The following is a 12,298-nucleotide window of genomic DNA, read 5'->3' as shown; positions in this document are numbered from 1 at the left end:
CAGGGTAATGCAGCTTGTTAACTGGCTGCCAGTCTGATTTTTCACAAGTTTGCCACGTTGCAGTGACAGGACCGTAGCGAGACCCAGATGCTGCAGAGTAAATAAATAGCACATCTGGGATTTGGAAGTGGGCTGGCTCCACATTATGGAAAAAGCCGACGCAGGGACATATCCAAAGAACACACAGCTGGAAACCATTAATGTTGGAAGAAGAAAGGGAGAAGGGGGCAGAGGACTGGAATGGGGGGAATTACTGGCGGTCGCAAGCCTGAGAGCTGTGAGCGTCAATAGAAACTCCATTTATACAGCCGCTGAATTTACTGCATTCCTGAGAAGCGAATGGTGGTTTATAATAACTGACCTCAAGTAACACAAATACGGATCAGGCAGGGGTGGGAAAGCTGGCTGGGAGGCTGAAAACATTTGGAGGGAAATGGTGAGAGGATCCTGATAGCCGTGGATTTTGTAGCAGCAGGAATCACCCTTCCGAAACTTGCTTTGAAGAGAGGCACAGCCATTTCCTAAGCCTAGAGTGCCACATGCAGATTCAAGCCTGTCAGACTGAGACAAAATGCACAGTTCGTCATTCATAACAGGAGAGGCATGTGTGTGATTCAGTGATGACTGCCAAGTGGGTTGTGGTGGATTGTGGAGACTTCTAGGTTACTTTTGTTGTGAGTGCTGAGAGACAGGATATGGGGGAACTGGAACAGAGGAGAGGAAACTAAGACCCAGATGAAATTTCTCAGAATTTCCTCCAGTGTCTTCCCTGACACTTTTTTTTTTTTTAAATCATCCACCTTTTTATCACCGGGTAGATTTAAATCATTTATAAAGCAATACCATAGGGGATTTTTATACAGGTCCTGATCCAATATCAAATAAGAATATTTTTTTTAAAAAATGACAATATTAGACACACATGGATGCAATTTAATCAGCGATGTTTTATTTTTATGTCAGTGATGAAACAACAAGCAACCAGACTTTTAATAGTATTTGAAAACTATTAAACAAAAATCATTTACCATTTTTCATGGCCAAAGTGGTTGGAGCACCAGCTGATTTCTTCATCGTCTTCTTAACCATCTCTTCTTTAAAATGAGAAGTCTCTTTCATAGCATTAGTCCCTTTCTGCCACAAGGGAAAACTGGAGGAAGCAATGTATTCAAATCTTTAGTTTAAAAAAAGAAGAAGAAGAAAAAGACAACAAGTAATTGAGAACTGAATTTATTATGCATTTATTTCTCATATTTTTGAGAGCCTTATGACTACTCCACTGGGGCAAAAGATGCTGGCATGAAATCTCCACTGGCAAAGCAGGACTTGGCATCCAACATCTTGATGCAAATTGTATTAGTTGCCAGCAAGCGGAATATGTGTTTAGCTACAGCAGGTGTCTCAGGATGTAGCATTTTGAAACACTCTCCCATGTTTCTACCAGTAGGCTACCTCGTGTCCCAGTTTTACACCCTAGATGCCCTCCCCACCTGCATGGAATACACTCTCCACCTGTATAGGATGGAGTACAGATTGGGTGGGGACTGTTCCCTGCTTATTGAGCTTTCCAGAGACATCTGATGGTCCACAAGCAGAATACTCAGCTAAATAATCACTCAGTGATCCAGAAGGCCATTCTGTAAGGCAGCCTTCCCCAATGTAATGCCCCTCTGGGTTTGAGGGGGTTTTTTTTGGGAAGACTACAACTCCCATGAACCCCAATCAGCATTGCTATTGGTCAAGGATGATGGGAGCTGGAGTTCAACATGTGGAGTGCACTAGGCTGAGGCATGCTGCTGTATGATTTTGATAGATGGCTCATCTTGCCGTTCCCATTACTCCTTGCATTGCTGTTCTACTGGAATCGCTGTGCCATATGTGGTTCTATTTTAATAATATTAACTGTTAAAGCTCCCTGGTTGTTTTTGTGATGTTTGTCTTGTTTTGATTTGATGTTAGTATTTTAACTAACTGTTCATTTCTTGCGAGACACTCTAGGGTCCCAGGGGGTCAAAGGATGTCAGATAATCTAATGATAAACATGTTTATATTTTTCTGTTCCTAAGTGCCAATTTCACCAAGTACTGAGATTCAAACTGACAGTGGTATTTTGCCCTGGTCTAGTTCAGTGGAGATTAATGCTGTTCCACTGTCCAATTTATACCTAACCTTTTTCCAACCAATACCTGGCAGGATTTTAGTCTTGCAACAGGCCTGTAAATTAAGTTAATGAGTGGTCCAGATGCAGAAATATAGGAAATTGCCTTTTACCAGGAAAGGCTATTAGTCTGCTTAGTTCAGTACTACTCTGTGTTCAGTACATACTACTTAGTTCAGTACATACTCTGTACTGTCTACTCTGACTGGTAGAGATTCCCCAGGGTCTTCAGAAGAGGCTTCCCCCCCTTCTAACTGAGCCTTTAACTGAAGGTGTTGAGGATTGGACCTGGAAACGTTTACATACAAAGCATGTCATCTGCTACCAAAATGGGGCATGAAATCAAGGATTCCCCAAGAAAGAAATGTGGCAGTACTTTGTGACAATTCCCTTCACACGGATGGGATAAATGCAATCTTGAGTTATGACAAAAAGGTTAAATTTCTAGATACCCTAAATTCCGTACTGCAGAATAGTTGGTTATGAAACCAACCAGAGGGGAGAAGACCCTTAATTTTAAGTGGCACCCAGGATGTGCTGTTGAACTGACTTGGAAAAGTGACAACAGTGCTACCAGTTTTAATATATATGCAAGCGGGCATTTACCAATAAAGTTCAACATACTCACATTTGAATTCAGAACGAAGCTTCTCAAAAATGAGGAGATTGTTGTCAAGGTAGTTGAAAGAGAAAGTGAAGAGGGTCAAATCTCTCCAGAATGCTTCAAGGTTATTCAAAACCACAATAATAGCTCAGCTAAAACAAAGAGTGTCTTCTTCTTCTTCTTCTTTGGCGATCGCTCATAGCCAAGTAAGATTGTCTTCCGTAAACATGGTTTAACAATGAGTCCGTAAGTGACTGTGGAGGCTAATTCTGGATCCACACGTCCTTCCACAGTGGGAACATTGGTTTCCGAGTGGGAGTTGATTGTGCTGAGGGTTTGCCAAGTGTGCCTTCCTCTTAGCATGTTTCTCCCTTGCATCCTGAGTTTGAGCATCTTCAAAGCCCATGACACTTTTGGTAAAGGCTGTTCTCCAATTGGAGCACTCGCAGGCAAGTGTTTCCCAATTGTTGGTGTTTATACTACATTTTTTTTAAAAAAACTGCCTTGAGACATTCTTTAAACCTCTTTTGTTGACCACCAGCATTATGCTTTCCATTTTTAAGTTCGGAGATGCATCCGCACAACATGACCAGCCCAACAAAGTTGATGTTGAAGAATCATCACTTCAACACTGGTGATCTTTGCTTCTTCCAGTACACTGGTATTAGTTCGCCTGTACCACAAATCAGGAAAGGTACTACCAAGACTAAGAGGATGTCAGCAAGGTTAACTAGCGGAGTCATGTTTAACAAACTATTAGAGGCAAGAAAGCTATCTTCAGAAAATGAAAGTTTTGTCCAAATGAGGAGAAGAAAAGAAATACAAACTCTGGCAAATAAAATGCAAGCAGACATGAACAGATGCGGAAAGCAAGAAATAATTTGAGGAACACTTACCTAAAAAACATTAAGACCAACAATGAAAAAATACTTAAAATCATTAGAAAGGGAAACCTGCAAAAGGCTGACCTTTGGCCAACAAGGGAGTCAAAGGTGAGCTAAAGGACAAAAACGAGATTGTATAGAGACTGAATGAATTATTTGCCTCTGTCTTTACTGACAGAGTTGAAGGGCAAATCCCTGTGCCTAACTTAAGTTTCTTAGGAAGTGACTATGAAGAAATAAGGCAAATGACAAGGTATGGAGTTCTAGGCCTTATTGACAAATTAAAAATCAACAAATCATTGGGTCTAGATGCCATCCATCTGAGAGTTCTTAAAGAACTCAAATATAAAATTTCTGATCTTCTAACAAAAATATGTAGCCTTCATTCACGAGGACCAGAAAGTGGCCGATGTAACCAAATTTTGAAAAGGGATGTAGGGGGGATCTGATTGGATGTAGGGGGGATCTGAAATTACAGTCTAATTGGTTTAACATATGTTCCAGTAAAACTGCTGGAAAGTGTTATTAAAGATAAAATTATTAAACATATAGAAGAACAAGTCTTGCTGAAAAAGAACGAGCATGGCTTCCATAAGGGTAAGACCCATCAGATGTTTGGCAGTGTAGTCCTATGAAGGACTGTAGTTCAGTGGTCAACAATCTCCTTTGCATGCAGAAGGTCCCAGCTTCTATCCTCATCATCTCCAGGTACGGCTGAGAAAGACTCCTGCCAGAACCCAGGAGAGACACTGCCAGCTGATGTAGGCAATTGTGTGCTAGATGAACCGGTGGTCTAAAATATAAGGCACCTTCCTATGCTCCAATACATGTTTGTTGTTGTTGTTGTTGTTTAGTCGTTTGGTCGTATCCGACTCTTCGTGACCCCATGGACCAGAGCACGCCAGGCACTTCTGTCTTCCACTGCCTCCCGCAGTTTGGTCAAACTCATGTTGGTAGTTTCGAGAACACTGTCCAACCATCTCGTCCTCTTTTTCTTGTGCCCTCCATCTTTCCCAACATCAGAGTCTTTTCCAGAGAGTCTTCTCTTCTCACAAGGTGGCCAAAGTATTGGAGCCTCAGCTTCACAATCTGTCCTTCCAGTGAGCACTCAGGGCTGATTTCCTTAAGAATGGATAGGTTTGATCTTCTTGCAGTCCTTGGGACTCTCAAGAGTCTCCTCTAGCACCATAATTCAAAAGCATCAATTCTTTGGCGATCAGCCTTCTTTATGGTCCAGCTCTCACTTCCATACATCACTACTGGGAAAACCATAGCTTTTACTATACGGAGCTTTTTTGGCAAGGTTATGCAGAGGTAAGTCAGTGAGCCATACTCCCTACTGTGTGTACTCAAGGTTACAGCCCACGAGCCTTTGGGAAGAACAAAATGTTATTAAAGCAACAAGAACAGAAAATAGAATGTCTCACATGACTTAGACTATGTTCTGCCACCCTCAGTTTATGGACTTCCCAGCACCGGCAATTGCTGCCCAAAGCACCATTGTGGGTGCAAGAAAACACAAAAGAGCCGTGACGTCAAGATTTGGGATAACAAAATATGCTATTGTCTTTTCTGATGCCTATGAAACATCTTTCTTTTACAACAAGCGTTTTAAGCGGAGATTTTTATACCAGTCTGCGCCTGTATTGGATTTGAAATTGTTTTTATATAAGAAATCGCTTTGTACTTGTTTGTTACAGTTGAAGCTTTTGTTGCTAAATCACTACAAGGTGTTTCATAGGAAGCAATTCATTTTTTTAAAAAAATGTTACATGTTATTGGGAGAAGGTGGTTTCTGGCACCATTGAGAGCTGTCCTTTCTCACAGCACAAAAATAATTAGCTAGTTTTGAATGCTGAGATAAAAGGGTTCAGGAAACAACTGGTGAACTCAAGCTTAGCTGTCAATATTTAAGCTTAATATTTGCAAACTGCTAACGTTTTTTGAAAGATAAATGTTGCACTCCAGCTATGCCAGCCTCTGAATTCCTTGTTGCCTTTCCTTTTCACCTAATCTTTCATAATTGTTACTGGTTTTCAGGATCATATTCCCTACCGGCAACCTGACCTCTCTGCTTATGGGTGACATTCACCATATTGATTCAGCTTGGTCTCATCAAGCAGCAATTTGTACTAATGGGATAACACTTGGTGACAGCACGCAACAGCAAGCATTTGGAGCAAAATATCCTTTTCTTTTGGCCCATTTCTGCAACAGTTGTTAACTTGTTAATCACCATTTCCTTAAAAACACATTTCCCTGCATAGCAAAATATTCTGTGGACATTTAGGAGCCAATTCATATCCTCTCTTTTTTTATCCCCCAGCACAGAAGTCAACACAACAAAATTAAAAATAAATAAATCTGAATATAAGTTTGTGTGTGTGTGTGTGTGTGTGTGTGTGTGTATGAATCTCCAAGTGGCATACAAAAATATAGTATAAACACAATAGGAGAGTCTCATAAAACAGATTCAAATATAAAAACCCTACCCTATAGTTCAATTAGCGCTGTATAATTTACCAGACACTTAGCATGCTGCAATTTTTATTTCCTTTTTTTGATAGGTACCCAATAAATAAATGCCCAGGAGAGGAAAAAATGATACCCTCCCACTGCACTCCCAGCACTAGCTTCCTAAATACAACTAGGAAATTAAAGCAGCCATGGACAAGTAGAGCAAAATGGCTGCTATAACTTACATGTAAGAAAAAAAACAAACTCACATGCTCATCTTCTTCATGTTGTGAAGGAAAATTCTGGACTTCTCTTTGTCACAGACTCTCCCTGCTCACTAAGCCCTGTTTCCTCTTCAGCCTCCGACACCTCTCTTCGCAGTCTTCTCTCTCTGACCATTCATTGTGGTCCAACCACCACTCCCCTGGCTCTGAGTCTTCTTCCCTTGGAGATTCCTCAGCTGGTTTCTCCCACCTTTCTTCTGCATCTAACCAGTCCCTGACATCAACCTGCTGCTTCTTCAACTGATTTCTCTCACATTTGGAAAGTTGGCACAACTCACTCAAGATATCCTCCCTAACACATAGTGCTATCAGAAATCATCTTGGTTTCTTGTGGTGCTATCAGAGAATGCAACGCATCTGAACAATAAACCAGCACTCGTGGCTCTATAATCTAGTTGTGAATTATTTTCACAGTCTTTGCTCTTTTTTTACCTAAAGACTAAGTTAAAATGAATCTATAATCCACCAAGATATACAGTGATTTCTTTTTCAAAAAAGATAATGACAAGGATGGCTTGGTGGGCAACAAGGCATATTTAAAATTGTAGGAGATTTGATCAAATTCAATGAGAGAAACTCTTCTGACTGATGAGGAGGCTGGAGAAACAAGAATTTTTTGTTAAAGGAAATTATGACTGAAAGAGCTATTTCAGTCAAAGAGTAATGAGCATGAGGAATAAATTATTACTAGAAGAAATCAATAAAGCAAGTAGTAGAAATAAATTTAAAAGCCAACTAGTTACCCTGTTGCAGAGAGGAAGAAATAGCATGTGTTTCACATTCATAGATCTGAAGAATCTTCAGAGGCATCCAGACTTTTATATGACCTCTCGACCTCTGTTCCTTCGCCAGTGTGTCAGCACTAATATGTTCAGTGCCTCGGTGTCCTTCACTATACAGCCCTGATGGAAAATTCCACAGGAAGCATGAAGCATATAAACAATGTTCAAGAAAAACATGGAAAACTAGGAAAGAGGTGAAGTATAAGGACAATAAAGAATCCTTTATGACAGCCTTCTCTATCTGAAGTCATCTGGGTGTTGCCGGACTCAAACTCTCCAAGAGTCACAACCTTACCTGCCACACACTTAAAATCACATATGGCCGGTGACTGTGGTTTTCCACAAACTGTCTCATGGGCCAAATGGGGCTGAAGGTCCCCCACCAACGATTTCATGTTTTGAGATTGAGGCATGGCAAACGTTGGTGCTTCCCCAACTTCTTATCCACATCTACAGTAAGAGAAGGAGATTGAAAACTTACGCTGCTTGTTTGAAGAGTCAAACCATGGTTTCGAATCATGGTTTGTTAACTAACTACAGTCAAATAATCCACAGTTTCCCAAGTTTGAATGTAACAGGAAACTGTGGTTTATTCAAAATGAAAAAGCGCAAGCTTTTGAACTCATACCAATCTGCAGAAAGGAGAAGACATATGACCAAGGCTCATTGCAGCTGATTCTCATTATCCTGAACCATAGTTTAACACTATGTCTCAGCAGGGCTGTTGTCACTTAAAACTAGTGAAATTCCCTGAAAAGTTATCTCCGTGTTTTGCTGAATGAACAAAGAACACACATGAGGTTATCTGCTTGATATGTAAACTGCTGGCTAGGCCCTTGGGGTCTGTCAGGAATCCAGTCACAAAAATTGTTCGTTCACACAAGCCTCTCTCTTGTGTATTCAGAGCCCAGGAGCGTCTTGGGGGAGTCAGCCTGTGCCCATGAAAGGCACACAAAAGGCAGCCTTAAGGCTAAACAATGTGTGAGATATCCCTGTGTGTGAACTTCTGTAATCTGTGAGAAAAATGGCAAGAAAGAAAGAACAGAGTCTGCTTTTGGCCACATGGGGACATTCCAAATGGCACAGCTGTGCGAAAACAAACCCGCGATTCCAGCCTGAGGGCAGAGGACATTAAATGCTGCTCCTCAGAATATTTTTCTTCTACTTTAGCTGGCTTGTCTGAAAGACTTTCTTCTTTTTCTTTTTTTACTGAGTCTGGTTACAGGCTTTAAAAAAAATAAGAAAGCATGGAGGAGGAGAAAATATATACTCGATATTTTTTCAAAAAAATAAAAAAATAAGGCTTTGAACAGTAGGTGAGGGTTTGTTTCTCAAACAAGTGCAGACTTGGGCCACCCAGGTCTCCTGAAAAGGGAGCCAGGAAACAGATGCTTTCTAAGAGAGAGAGAGGAAATGTTTAAGTCTGAAAAGAAGTCACCGTTCAGGGAAAGCTAAACATTAGAGGGTTGAATTAGAACAGGAGACCTAAAACACAGAATGGCTGGCATCTCAGTTGGCTTCCAAATGACATCAGCAAGTGTGGAATTGGAGGGGGGGAGAGACACACACCAAAATAATTATTTCCATAGATCACATCTGCACTATACATTTAAAGCGCTATGAGGCCACTTTAACAGTCATGGCTTTCCTCAAAGAATTCTGGGAACTGTAGGGTGCTGAGAGTTGTTAGGAGAGTTGTTCGAAGCCCAAGCTGGCCCGCATGGGAACACAGCGTTGAAAGATGTGTGTCCCGATTTAATCAGCAGAATGTTGGAGGGCATGGTGTTATCAGTGTTCAAGGACATGTTGCAGTCATTCAAAGACAGTTGGGTGCAAGTAGTCTGGGGAGAGATGGTGCAGCCTGCAAAGGGTTCCAAGGGCAAGACAGAGAGTCCTAGAAGGCTTCATTATGCCCTGGGGCCTGAGGTTCCCCACCTCTATCTTGGTGAAAAAGGCAAGTGCTTATGGTATGTGTTTATAATCTCAGGATCCCTGTGCTACCCTCTTTTTTGTCCTCTAGGAGATCAGAATTAGTCTAGGCTGTTATTTTCATTTATAGGAAGGCAATGGCACCAGCTAATGAGCCAATTGATATTTGCACCTAATTATACATCTCAAGTGTCTCTGATTGTAAGGAATGTCATTGACTTATATTAGAATTTTTAAACTCGTCCTCCATCCCTGCATGAAATGCTCCCCAATTTTCATGCTGACCCCGCCCCCAAGCCCCACTGTTTCTCAGGAGTGAAAGTCCTTGTCTCACATGGAGTAGATGAGGGGGGTTGAACTGTATCAGCCATATCAAGTGCTCCACACTTAGGGCTCTCTTCAGGAACTTGTTTTTTTAACTTTCCTTTTAGATGGTAGATTTGTCAGATAAGTACATCTTGAAATCAGTTAAGATGGTTTCCCCAACAGTGAACTAGTTTTACTTTATTGTCAAGTAAATGTCAAGTGATAGTAATCCAAACATTATCATTACTTATTTTAATCAGTTAAAGCAAAGCAGCTAATCAATTAAGGGCATCTTTGAATAACTTCACATCCCTAAAACACATCCAAAATGTCATCTGTAATGATAAACTATGGCATTTATTTTAATTGGTTTAATTAATCACTTAAAATCACGATAATCAAGTGATTAAAAAAAATTAATCAGAGGACAATCTTTAAAATGTTTATTTCAAATGTTATCAATCATTGATGTCTCTTCCGATAGGCGAGATACTTCAGAACAGAAAATACTGACGCGAGTATATGCATGTCTGCTCAAAAGTAAGTTCCATTGAGTCCGATGGTGCTTACTCCTAGGTAAGTGTGTATAGGATTGCAGCCTGCATTTGTTTACTCCACTGTGCAATTTTCAGTGACACCAATGTGGAATCTTGAAATACTGTGTGTTTGTATCTGTCATGTTTATTTCCCAGAAAAGACTTCTGAGCATTTACACTAAAGACTTCCTCTTTTTTCCATTTACAGCTGTTGTGTGTTTCCTGAGCAAGAGTTTCATGATGACTAGTGTCCTAGGCTCCAGTCTGCAAATGTTTCCAGTGGTTGCTGGCTAGCACAGCCTGGTCTGTAAGGCAAACTGTGTGCTGGCAAGCCTGCAGGCATATGCGTTGTGTAATGAGTCCCATGTTATAATGGATCTAGTGTTAGAGAAAATTATGGGTGGCACCCACTGAGAACATTTCCTATGCAAGTTCCATTGGAAAGACCAGGAGCTGTACAAGAGTTCACATTCATTTCCAAATTCATTGTGACTTGCGCAGGAAGACATTTCCTAGCGGTCTGTGCCTTAACTTCACACAGATGAGGTGTTGCTGCTGTTCTTGATTTTGGCAATAGCAAATGGCCACCTTCCAATTTGCAAGAGGTGTAGGACATCCAACTCCAGCTGCTGTCTTAGTCAATGCACCTTCATAACATATCTTTAGGTGCCGGGAAAAAACATTCCTCTTCTCCCAGGTCTTTGGCTAATTAAACAATCTAGGGCCTTTTAAACTGGGGTGGGTGGATTTTGTTTGAGATATATTTTTATGTATTTATATTGCAAACTGTCCTGTGATCCTGAGATGAAGGGCAGTATAGCAACAACAACAACAACGGTTTTCATATCCATCAATGGAAAAGTGCACTTTGGTGGCCACTGTAATTTAGCAACTTTTGAGGATTGTGAACTTTAAAAGCTTGCATCTGGAACCAGCAGATTAAGAGATGCCCTGCTAGATGCCTAACATTTCATTCCCTCACATCTGTGGTAGGTTAAATTTAGACAAATCGCTAAACATTTCAGTGTTTATCCAAACTGAAACTCCAGGCTTTTGAGGTTCCCTCATCAATGGCTAAATAAGATTTGCCTGACTTCATTTAGAATAAATACAGAACCTAAACACAAAGCCCAGGGGAATTTTTTATGCATAGCCTGCCTAACCTCGGGCTGGTGGAGTTGGGATTTTTCATAAATGAAAGTGGGCAACTAAGTCAAACAAAACTTAAAAATAAAGTGTTTTCTTTTTAACCTTCCAGAGTCTCTTTGAAAAAAACGGATTGTCCTTTCATTTAGCATCTCCTCCCCCATCGTTCAGTCTTCCTCTGAGTGGCTTCTACTGGTTCCCTCACTGTGAGAAGCGAAGTTACAGGGAACCAGGCAGAAGGCCTTCTCAGTAGTGGCGCTCTCCCTGTGGAACGCCCTCCCTTCAGATGTCAAGGAAAGAAACAACTAACTGACTTTTAGTAGACATCTGAAGGCAGCCCTGTTTAGGGAAGTTTTTTAATGTTTGATGTTTTATCATGTTTTTACTATTCTGCTGGGAGCTGCCCAGAGTAGTTGGGAAACCTCTTATAGAATGGAGGTGTATAAATAATAAAATTGTTTGGAGGTTCTAGCAGAAGAGCGCAGCTATCGTATACCCTTGACCGAAGAACGGTACACGCCTTCTATCTGGGATGGCCGTCCTCTTCCACCGAGCGCGCAGCTTCGGGAGGGACGCACATGGAGCGGTGAGGGAGGAAGGGGACACCCGCCTAGCCAGCCAGATCAGCCGAATCAACCCTGGCGATCAATGGGGTGACAGATGTTGCAGCCAGATCGCCCTCACAACTAAAGAATCATGGCAAGAAAAATTGATGGACTATGCAGAACTGGCAAAACTGACATACAAGCTATGGGACAAGGATAACTGTGACTTTAAAGATGAATGGGAACCCTTTACAAAGTATTTGTATTGTTTTTTCTCTCCTTTGTTTTTTCTTCTTGTCTTTGTTTTTCTCTTTCTTTCTTTGTAAGCTTTAAAAGTAAATAAAGATTATTATTTTTAAAAAACAAAGTATTTGAAGACGCAACAAAGCGAACTGGACTCCTTGGCTGGTTTTGAATTAACATTCACAAACTTTTTATTGATAATAATCAGTTAAATAGTTTGAGGATCTATACAACTGTGTAATATGCAGAAAACAGCATTTTTAGAGAAATCAAAGACTGGAACTGAGGGAAGTCGGGGGGTGGGGGTGGGTGGGTTCTGTGGGGGGGAGGGGGAGGGAGGAAAAATGGGGGGAAATAAGGATGATATATTTCTGGATAATATGCTTTGTTTTAATTCTGAATAAAAAGTTATTAAAAAAAGAAA

At 40.9% G+C, this 12,298-nt stretch overlaps 1 long non-coding RNA gene across 1 annotated transcript in view; it reads left to right on the top strand.

Moving 5' to 3' along the window:
• LOC310849557 overlaps positions 1 to 11,888 on the top strand; it is a 28,051-nt gene extending 16,163 nt beyond the window's left edge. Inside the window, exons 2-3 of the long non-coding RNA XR_014566973.1 lie at positions 9,889 to 9,980; positions 11,199 to 11,888. This is a non-coding gene — a long non-coding RNA (uncharacterized lncRNA). The remainder of the gene's footprint in view (positions 1 to 9,888; positions 9,981 to 11,198) is intronic.
• The last annotated feature ends 410 nt before the right edge of the window (positions 11,889 to 12,298 follow it).

This window comes from Podarcis gaigeae (assembly GCF_964106915.1).
Source record: "Podarcis gaigeae genome assembly, chromosome: 7".
NCBI classification, from domain to species: Eukaryota; Metazoa; Chordata; class Lepidosauria; order Squamata; family Lacertidae; genus Podarcis; species Podarcis gaigeae.
This window is presented reverse-complemented; position numbering and strand designations above follow the sequence as displayed.